Source organism: Monodon monoceros, unplaced genomic scaffold (genome assembly GCF_005190385.1).
Source record: "Monodon monoceros isolate NGI ecotype Baffin Bay Population unplaced genomic scaffold, NGI_Narwhal_1 Super_Scaffold_22, whole genome shotgun sequence".
Taxonomy (NCBI): domain Eukaryota; kingdom Metazoa; phylum Chordata; class Mammalia; order Artiodactyla; family Monodontidae; genus Monodon; species Monodon monoceros.
In genome coordinates, this window is record NW_021703779.1 from 53,480,123 (window position 1) to 53,491,094 (window position 10,972).

General features: G+C 42.2%; 1 pseudogene; it reads left to right on the forward strand.

The window, feature by feature from the left end:
* The window catches only part of LOC114905561, a 21,449-nt pseudogene extending 10,601 nt beyond the window's left edge, over positions 1-10,848 (forward strand).
* The last annotated feature ends 124 nt before the right edge of the window (positions 10,849-10,972 follow it).

Here is a 10,972-nt window from a genome sequence, read left to right on the forward strand (position 1 = left end):
GACGCGCAGGCTCAGCGGCCATGGCTCACGGGCCTAGCCGCTCCGCGGCATGTGGGATCTTCCCGGACCGGGGCACGAACCCGTGTCCCCTGCGTCGGCAGGCGGGCTCTCAACCACTGCGCCACCAGGGAAGCCGCAGCCACTCAACTTTGCTGATGTAGTATGAAAACACTCAAAAGACAGTACATAAAGAAGTGTGTTCCAATACAAGTTTATTTGTAAAAGCAGATGCAGGCTGTAGTTTACTGATTCCTGCTGTGACTCCACCACTTATTATCTGATCCCACTGGAAAAGTTGTCTTGCTTTGCTCCTTGACCCTTTATCTCTCTGTGGAAACTTTCGGGTAGAAGCCCAGGGGTCTGCACCAGGATAGGCACTACTGTTTGTATACAGCAGCAAGGTATGCTTTGGGGTACTACAATACTTGGATGTGCCCAAGCAGAGCAGACAGGAAATGGTCATGCTGACCCATAATTTATAGGAATTATAAACAGCCCTGCATCGTCAGAATCAGCATCAGTTATAGGAGGGAAATATTGGGTCCTGGATCTGGCCAATGCTTTCAGGGGCATCTCTGTAGTACCTCTTATAGGTGGATGTTAAGTCCTACCTTCAGCAACAGAAGGCTGCATTATTTCAAGCAACTCTGACTTTATATTTCAGGTAAGATCAGCATTATAATTTAGAAAGAAGCCCAGCCTGGAAGGCAGAAGCCCTGTGTTCTAATTTTGGCCTCTGTCACTAGGGGGTCTCTGTCTCTGTCTCTGTGAGTGGTTGAATTCCATAATCGTGGTCTCCTCCAACACTAGCAGGGAGGTTGGATACATTTAGTGGATTGAACACTTACAATCGGAATTTTGTTCCCAGCTCTTGTCTTCTTGAGTTTTATGTTTTGTTATCTGTGGACGTATTGCATAGATTCTTCATGTTTCGTTCTCCTTGTAAAGTGGGGATGGATTGCTGACTCTCATCAAGGGAATTTATATACGATGGCAGTAGAGCTCTTTCCAAACTAAGGGCATTTCAACGTCTTCAAAATCACTTCAGCATATAATATGGAACATAGGTTTTTAAAATATTGACTGCTGGTCAATTTATTGAGAGGTCTCAGAGGACCCAACTTCATGAAGAATAGCTATGAAACTGCTTTTATTTTATTTAGCTTATTGGTTGTCTTGCATATTCTCACTCAATTGTTCCTAGGCAAGTTCATCACTGTTGGCTGGGGCAGGAAGGAGACGCAGTTCCATGGATCAGAAGGCAGGCAAGCCGCCTTTCAGCTGCAAATGGTAAGCTTGGTATGATGGATAAAGAACCTTCTTTGGAACAAATAGAAGTTCTGCTTACACACCAGGAGCTCTTAGGTGTCCAGGTGTTACCAAAAGTGGGGTCCGGCTGCTCGCCGCTCTAAAGCCAATAAAGAGGCAAGGTTGGTGGAAAGGAAAGTTTGCTTTATTCCGCTGGATGCCAGCAACCGGGGGGTGGGAGTGTTGGGGGCGGATTTTTGTGCAAAGGCCGACTCCCCTCCCTGACAACCAGTGGGCAAGAGCTTTTATAGGCCGAGGGAGGGGGCTATATGCAGAAACAGTACAGGCAGCTCTGAGAGTCATCTTGAAATTGGTGATGTGGTGGTCTGACCAGCATCATCTTGATTATTAAGTACAGTTAGTCTTTACTTCCAGGGTCGGCTTGTTCCCATTTCTTTGAGGCCAATTCTTGGATTTGTGGCAGCTTATGTCATGGCCACAGTCTGGTCATCATGTAGTTAACTTCTTCCACCCAGTGGGGGTTTCAGTATCTATAAGACAGTTCAAAGGATATGGCTCAGAATATTATCTATACCCCTTGAGGAGGAACTAAAAAAGTCCTTGACTGTGCTTAATGACTAAACTATTATTATGTAGTCATGTTGGACTGTTTTCCTTTGTTTCTGCATTTTCTCACTTCTCTGATTAAACTTATTGTTTGGCTAAAGGTTTTCTGCAGACAAAAGGCAGGCTGAGGGCTTCCCTGGTGGCGCAGTGGTTGGGAGTCCGCCTGCCGATGCAGGGGACATGGGTTCGTGCCCCGGTCCGGGAGGATACCACATGCCGTGGAGCTGCTAGGTCCGTGGGCCATGGCCGCTGGTCCTGCGCATCTGGAGCCTGTGCTCCGCAACGGGAGAGGCCACAACGGTGAGAGGGCCGCGTACAGCAAAAAAAAAAAAAAAAAAAAAAAAGGCAGGCTGAGGACATGGGGTGAGGAGGGACCATAGGGTCCTGCTCTGTTTCACAGGTAAAGGGTGTTAATGGACAGATCTCTTCTGCTCTAGTAAAACTGAAGCTGTTTAGAGACCTTAGGGAATGAGTCATCCTAGAAAGATCCTTTTTTTCCTTTCTATTGCCAAGTTGTTTTGTTATTCTTTTTTTCACATAGAGAATAATTATCACCAATATTCATTTTAAAAAATAAGTCATCACAGACAGAAATGAAACACTCTGTATCCCTTCCTGATACCCTTCCCCTTCCTCCCCAGAAGGAGCTGCTGCCCTGCATTCACTGTTGATCATTCACATGCATGTTTTTATACTTTTCCTACATATGTATATATTAGTCTTTCTTTTTCTGATTTCCCTTCCTGGATGAAACTATGTTTTCCTTCTTTCTGGATACATTTTGAAGATAGAGCCACAGGATTTATTGATAATAGATCAGATGTAGGGTAAGAGAGAGAGAGAGGAATTGAGGATAATCCCCAGATGCGGGCCAGAGCAAATGGAAGCATTTTGTCTATATTATATGTGGAAATTTCCCTGAGCTGACCTTCTAGGATAGATGAAATCATATACTGACTGCCGTTACATTTTCCATCCTTACTTTATTTCTGGCTACATTCCGTGTAACTCATATTGTCTCCTAACCCTTCACTAGAGGAAGTTTGTGTATACCACAGGGCGATTTCATTGAGAATAAATCTTGTTAGGCTGCTGTGTATTCCCTACTGTGCAGCTTGTGGCACTAGCACCATTCCGACTTAGCCTATCACTGTAATGTGATGATGGATGTTCAGGTGGTCATTTGTCCCCAGCCCCACAGAATTGGCTTCTGTCTTCAAGGCTTTCGGGACGGAGGTGCAAGTGGCGCTGGAAACCTTTCTTCTTTCTGTGCTGCAGAATGCGGAGCTTGTCCTTGTTTTCATCACTGCTGCTGGCTTTATCTCCTCTGGCTCTTCCCTGCCCACCTTCCTCTCATCTTCTTAACTCTTCTGTGCAGCGTTGCGAAGTTTACTCAGTGAATGAAACTCTACCCGCTTAAATTTAGACAAACATAAATTTCCTTGTATAGTTACCTGATAGATTCCTCAGCTCGTTATTTTATTTATTTATTTTTTGCGGTACGTGGACCTCTCACTGTTGTGGCTTCTCCCGTTTGCGGAGCACAGGCTCCGGACGTGCAGGCTCAGCGGCCATGGCTCACGGGCCTAGCTGCTCCGCGGCACATGGGATCTTCCCTGACCGGGGCACGAACCCGTGTCCCCTGCATCGGCAGGCGGACTCGCAACCGCTGCGCCACCAGGGAAGCCCTCAGCTCGTTATTTTTAATATCTAGATCTGTAGCTCTTTTTCCCCATTGCTATGCTTGGAGGCCACTTTTTAATGCCCAGAGAAAGATTTTGTTTTGCTTTGTTAAGTTCTTTTCTCTCGATTTCTGGGTCTAAGGGCCCTTCTGGAAGGGTACCTGAGGATTCTGTGAAACTCGATTTCTAGATAGCTTAAACCTTATATAAAAGGTTTAACTTTAATAGCCTGAGGCTTGTTTGGTTCTGGGCCATTTAAGGCCCCCAGTAACATTTGTGTTTTTTCCTCTCTTTAGCACGAGTCTGCTTTGCCCTGGGATGACCATAGACCACAAGTTACCTGGCGTGGTGATGGAGAGTTTTTTGCTATGAGTGTCGTTTGCCCAGAGACAGGTATGGAAATAAATTTTTCTTCCTTTTGCTTTGAGGGTTTTCTTTCATTACACCCATGAGGTAACGATGTGCTGGTTTAGGTGTTAAATGAATATAGAGCTAAGAATCAGAAGAGTTCTTTGAGGCTATTTGGCCCAGCCTCCTACCTGTTGGATACGAATTTTTAACAAGATTCATCTAATTGGCTTTGTGAAACCATGACAGTTTTTATTAATAAGGAAGGTGTTTGGAAGTTCGGACTTGACAACATTTATCACAATGCTTTAAGTTTTGCCATTGTTGTTTTTCTCCCTCTATCTACTACACAGGGGCTCGAAAGTTCAGAGTGTGGGGCCGGGAGTTTGCTTTACAGTCAGCCAGTGAGCCTGTGGCAGGAGTGGGACCTGCTCTGGCTCGGAAGTGAGTGGGAGAAGAAACCTTGTAACTCCTTCCCAGAGAATTTCTTGGTACTAGGGTGGGAGTGGTGGTACCTATTGAATGTAGGTGTTTATAAAACACAAAGAGATAATTACTTTTTCTCATTTGGCTGTAAGCCTGTATCTTTCTTTTTTAGTTCCGTGAAGTCTGAATGTGGTTTGAATAGTAGATTCTGAGCTTCACAGACCTCATCATTCCAAGGCCCACACGTTTTGTAGGTTATAGGCAGGGCCTACATGAAGCCACTGTGTAAAACAGAAAGTGGTGCTTAGAAGGAAAGTTGCAGTCTGTGAATTTCTGTGGGGCAGCAGAGCTTTGGTGAAAATTAGGAAAGGGCTTCCTTTCTCTGCACAAACTCCCACACTAAGGGGACCTGTTTGCTGAGGAACACGCGGGCTGGATTTGGGCCCGATTCACCTGTTGGCCTAGTACCATTGTGCAGGTCACAACCTGCTTGTGATATATGGCTGTCCTGGTTATAGATAGAAGAAATATTTCCTGCCTCAGTAGCATCTGTTACAGGCAAAACCTAGGTCTCTAGGTTTTAGACATCTGTTTCCCACCAATATTTGAGTGGCAATTGGATGACAGAGCAAAGAGAGAAATGTATTTGAATTAAAACTAGAGACAAATATAAACAGTATGGGGCGATCAAGGTGTTTTCAGTAGATTGAGAAGTCTTTAAAAATACCTACCTGAGTTGCTGAAGTCATATAATTGAAGAAATAGTTCATGGTTTTATAGGACATTATACTGGGAATGGTTTAAATAATTTATTGGTTCTTTTAAAAAGTCACCCAAGTGCAGTCTAAATCTGTGAGTCTTTGTGGGCAGATAGAGCCCTCGTGCAAATCAGGAAAAGGCACTATGTCCTCTGGGCAGATACAGTCCCACACTAGGGTGACTGCTTGCCAGGAAACATGGGATTTAAAACTTCCTTGGATGGAGGCTTTTTGTTTTTGCTGAAAGAATTGTTTCTCTGAATTTCATCTTGCTCTTAGCCAGCTGGATGAGCTTTTGGATGCTCTAACACTCTGGGTTTGCTTTAAGGCCCTCAGGCAGTTTGATTGCATCTATGCAAGACAAACCCAATCAGCAGGATGTTGTGTTTTTTGAGAAAAATGGACTTCTCCATGGACATTTTACACTTCCTTTCCTCAAAGTTGAGGTTAAGGTAGGTGCCTGAGTTGTTTTACCATCACATTTAGAGGACTTTCCACAGCTATAGAGAAGATTTGTATTTGATATGGCTATGTAAATAGAAGCCCCAGAGTAGACAGTAATAAAAATAGTGGCTTCCTATGACTGAATTTTTTTTTACACACCAAATTGTTTTTATTAAGGAGATTTTGCAGGGAAGAAATAGCATTCCTTCCTCACCCTAGATAAAACACAGAAAGGAAATAAAAATGTCAGTTTTTATTGTTCATTTTGAGAAAAGCATAATTCTTCCAGTGATAAAGATACTTGTCATTTTTAACATTTAAACCTTAAGGAGGTTGTGTACCATTTGGATCTTTGCTGGAGCAGAAACAAATCATGGTAATTTTTAATTGTGTAAAAATTTAAATGTATTAAAAGTTGAGAGAAGAGCTTAATGAACTCCCATGTACCTATTACTTACTTTCAACAGATATATACCAGCATTTTGCAAAATTATTTTCATCTATTCTTCACTCTCTGGCGCATACACACACACACACACACACACACACACACACACACTCTTTGTAAAAATTTCCTAGGGTTTCAATTTTAAAAATCATATTTTCAATATTCATTTCTCTAACAGTTGAGAACATTTTTCTTTATATAAGCACAATTCCATTATCACACCTTATAAAATTAGTAATAATTCCTTAATATTACCTAATACCTCGTCCATATTCAAATTTCCCTGATTGTCTAAAAATGTCACCTTCATTTGGTTAAGTATTTAAACATAATGCATTTTTTTGAAGTCCTCTACATATGATGACAGAGATTTGTTTAATAACTCCATAGGTTAGTAATTTACAGCTAGGGATCAACTCAAGTGTGGGATTATTTGACTTGTGAGAGCAGGGAATTTAGCTATCATAAAGATTTTGAAGTAAATACGTAAAGGCCAGTGACAGGTCTTTTTTCCCTACTAGGTTAATGACCTTCTCTGGAATGCAGATTCCACCGTGCTTGCAGTATGGAAGACCTTCAGAGGGAAGAAAATTCCACTCTAAAAACCTATGGTAAGACAGCTCTAGTATCTCAGCCTTCTGCCCCATAAAATGTAATTGAAAGTAGTAGGCCGTGGAGTTTCCTTTATCCCTTTCACTTAGTCCTATAATGGAATCAAAGATAACTGAGGGGGGTAGGTAGAGATGAGGGAGTGGTTAGTTTTGATGGGAGGGATTTCAGTTATGTATCAGGCAGGGTATCTAGAGAAATAGAATCAGGGTAAGCTGGCTGGTTGGAAATTCAGTGAAGAGTTGATGTTGCAATCTTGAGTCCAAAATCTGTGGGACAGGCCCACAGTCTGGAAACTCGGACAAGATTCTGTGTTACAGCCTTGAGACAAAATTCCTTTTTCTCTGGGAAGCCTTAGTTTTTGCTCTTAAGGCTCTATAAACTCTTTGGATGAGATCTATCCACATTATGGAGGATAGTCTGCTGTACTTAAAGTCACCCGATTATAAAGGTTAATCACATCTGCAGAATTCCTTCCCAGCAACATATAGACTGGTGTTTGACCAAACAACTAGACACCATAGCCTAGCCAAGTTGACATGTAAATTAACCATCACAAGTCATCAGTGCTTTCTCTTCATGGATGGTACCAGTGTAGCAAATCAAAATGCTAGCCAAAGGAATACTGTGGAAGTGAAAGAGAAATGAGATTAGATATAAGTAAGAATCTTCTGTAGCTTTTAAATGGTAAATCAAATTGTAAATAAGTATTTTTCAGTGTATATGTAACATGTGAAAGCATTAGAAAATAAAGATGGGAAGAAAAAAAGTTCTTCCGTAATTCTGTCACTCAGTAATAATCACTATTTAAATTTTCTTGTCTTCCCAATTTTATGTATACACCTCAGTATAGCTGTGATCTCATTTTTGTTAAATATGTAGGTATGATACCTGCAGTTTTGTAACTTGCTTTTACAGTGTGTCACAAACTATTTCCATTTCAGATATCTATCTGTATCATTTTAACTTGCTGTATATTCATTTATGCTACAGTTTATTAAATCTTATGTTGTTAGACGTTTAAAGTTTTGTAATTTTTCACTGTCATCAATAGTGCACTGAACATTTTTTTCATAAATCTTTTCATTTGCTTGATTATTTTCTGAGTGGCTTTCAAACGTTTTAATCAATAGAACTAACTGAAATGTTATTAAGAAGCTCATTCATTCATTTATTCATTCAACACAATAGTTCTCAACCCTGGCTGCAACTTTAGAAAAAAAAAATGCTATCCATGTCTTATCTCAGAGTTGCTCTCAGTGCATTATAATGGGGACTATACATCAGTATTAATTAAAAAAAAAAAGCTTCCAGGTGATTTTCTTTTTTTGTAAACACTGACATTTATTTATTTATTTATAATTTTATTTATTTATTTATTTTTGGCTGCGTTGGGTCTTCGTTGCTGTGTGCGGACTGTCTCTAGTTGCGGCGAGCGAGGGCTACTCTTCGTTGCGGTGCGCAGGCTTCTCATTGAGGTGGCTTCTCTTGTGGAGCACGGGCTTTAGGCGCACGGGCTTCAGTAGTTGTGGCTCGCAGGCTCTAGAGCACAGGCTCAGTAGTTGTGGCGCACAGGCTTAGTTGCTCCGCGACATGTGGGATCTTCCCAGACCAGGGCTCGAACCCATGTCCCCTGAATTGGCAGGCAGATTCTTAACCACTGCGCCACCAGGAAAGTCCCCAGGTGATTTTTTTAATGTGTAGCCAGAGTTGAGAACCACTGAGTAACCAGGTGTTAATGGCTGGCCCTGTGATGTGCTCAGGATAAAAGTGTTGCTGCAAGAACAGCCACAACATCTGTCCTCACAGAGCATGAGCATGTAGTCTAACTTAACCCAAAGCTAGGTCAAAGTATTGTAGTAGCCTTGTTCTAGAACTAGGTTGGATTTGCTGTGATTGCTGAGTTAAGAATTAGTGATCAGGGAGATGTTTAAAGAAAAGAAATTCCTTAATATAATTAAAATCTTCATTTATGTGTGTCACCTGTTTAACAAAGGTTGGCTTTGACATGATTAGGTCTTTTTTTTCCAGGTTTATTGAGATATAATTGACATGCAACGTGTACATTCAGGAGGTACAATGTGATGATTTGATACATGCATATACTGTGAAATGTTTGCCACAGTAAGGTTGATTAACTCATCCTTCACTTCACATAATTACCATTTTTGTTGTTATGGTGAGAACTTTATTTTGGCTGCGTTGGGTCTTCGTTGTTGCGTGTGGGCTTTCTCTAGTTGCGGCGAGCAGGGGCTATTCTTCCTTGCCGTGCGTGGGCTTCTCATTGCAGTGGCTTCTCTTGTTGTGGAGCACGGGCTCTAGGCACGCGGGCTTTGGTAGTTGTGGCACGCGGGCTCAGTAGTTGTGGCTTTTGGGCTCTAGAGCACAGGCTCAGTAGTTGTGGCACACGGGCGGGCTTAGTTGCTCCGTGGCATGTGGGATCTTCCCGGACCAGGGCTCGAACCCATGTCCCCTGCATTGGCAGGCGGATTCTTAACCATTGCACCACCAGGGAAGCCCGGTGAGAACATTTTAAATCTACTCTCGTAGCAACTTTCAAGTATACAATACAGTATTGTTAACTGTAGTCACCACGCTATACATTAGATCTCTGGAACTTGTAACTGAAGGTTTGTACTCTTTGACCAACTTCTTTCTGTTTCCTGCACTCTGCAGGTTTTGGTCTTGTTCTTTTAAGGGTAACTGCATGCTGATCTCCCTTGGACATAACTGCATGCAAAACACCTGGAAGAAAATAATAAGCATCTTAAGCGTAATACAACATAGTGATGCTAGTCTAGTGCTCTTGGATTGGGTGTTTTAATACTTTTAATCTAATTGCCAAGTTTTCTTCTTTCTAAGTCTTTATGGAAAAAAAAACAACTCACTAAAGCACTGTCCTATGGTAGGAGCCTTCCATCATCATGATCATGAAGTTTGAAGGTAGAGGCAGAAATGAACACGTGTGCTTCTGACCTTGTTGAGGCTTAATATTTTGTCCTCATGAAAAACTATACTTTAACAATTATTGTTAATATTATTATCTTAATGAAGAGGCTGAGCAGAAAGGGTCATTTGAAAAAGAAAAGGGTGTCCTCATCCCCCTCTAGCAAGTGGTACGAAGTCTGGTCCTCTGGCCCCTGCCTCTGATGGCCTCCTTTTCATTTTCCCCTGCAGTTCAGCTCTGGACTGTTGGAAACTATCACTGGTATCTCAAGCAAAGCCTGCCCTTCGGCACCTGTGGGAAGAGCGAGATTGTGTCCCTGATGTGGGGCCCAGTGACCCCATACCGGCTGTATGTTCTCTGTCAAGGCTGACATTACCTCTGCTATGACTGGCACTGGACGACTGACCGGAGCTCAGGAGATAATTTAAGTGACATGGCAAATGTGGCTGTTGTTGATGGAAGTAAGGAGCTGAAAAGTGTGTCCATGGGCCTGCAAGGGGCCTGAGCCAGGAGCCTGCAGATGTGGTAGTTTGACTTAAACAGTGCAGGATTTTTATTTGATTGATTATTCTGGTTGTTTGGTTTGTTTTTACTTGTTTTGGTTTCGATTGGATGGGAACACCCTTAGGTGAGGCGTGTACTCCCCTGAGGACCATAGTCTCTCCTCTTCCCCCCCACATCCCTCGACTCCCTTTTCTATTACAACCATGGCCTTTACATATTTACTTGTCTGGGCTTTGAAGACATTGACATTTCTGACCCTGGGTGGAGAGGAAGACAACAGTAGGCTTGTGGCATTGGTGTGTCAGCCTTGTCTTTGTGCCCTGACATAGCGTTCCATTGACTCTCACACCACTCCATTGTGTTGCTTTTTTTGATATAATGCTTGCTAATTATGTACCTTTCCAGTATCTTCAGTTCAAGTCACAGACATCTGCCTAGTACTCGGATTGGATTGGTGTTTTTTAATTAGGTTGAGGGTTTTTGTTTAGTGAGGGGAAAGAAACTAGGGAAAGTCAGTCTTTCCTGAATAGACAGTTTATTTATTGCTGATGACATAAAGGAAAACTTGCTTCTAAGATTGTAATGTGAGTTGGTGTGCTAATTTATGTTCTATGTAGTGATCATAATACTGATTTTACAATCATATGTTCTGTATAGAGGACTTAAGCACATATGCCTTATTACCAGATCCATGTACAGGGAAGTGCTTTAAGGATTTTGGTTTATTCTGGCTTGGTTGCAGACCCAGGTTTAAAGCTAGAACTCTGACCTTTTGGCCTGCTTGCCGTAGTCCCTGGCACCTGAAACTCCAAGCCCCGTGATGGACTGCTATAGGCCTGGAGGTGACAGTAGCCAGATATAGACAGAGCTCTGACACTAACTTTCCTCCTCTACACTGTATTTAAGCTTATTCATGATAAAAACAATTACT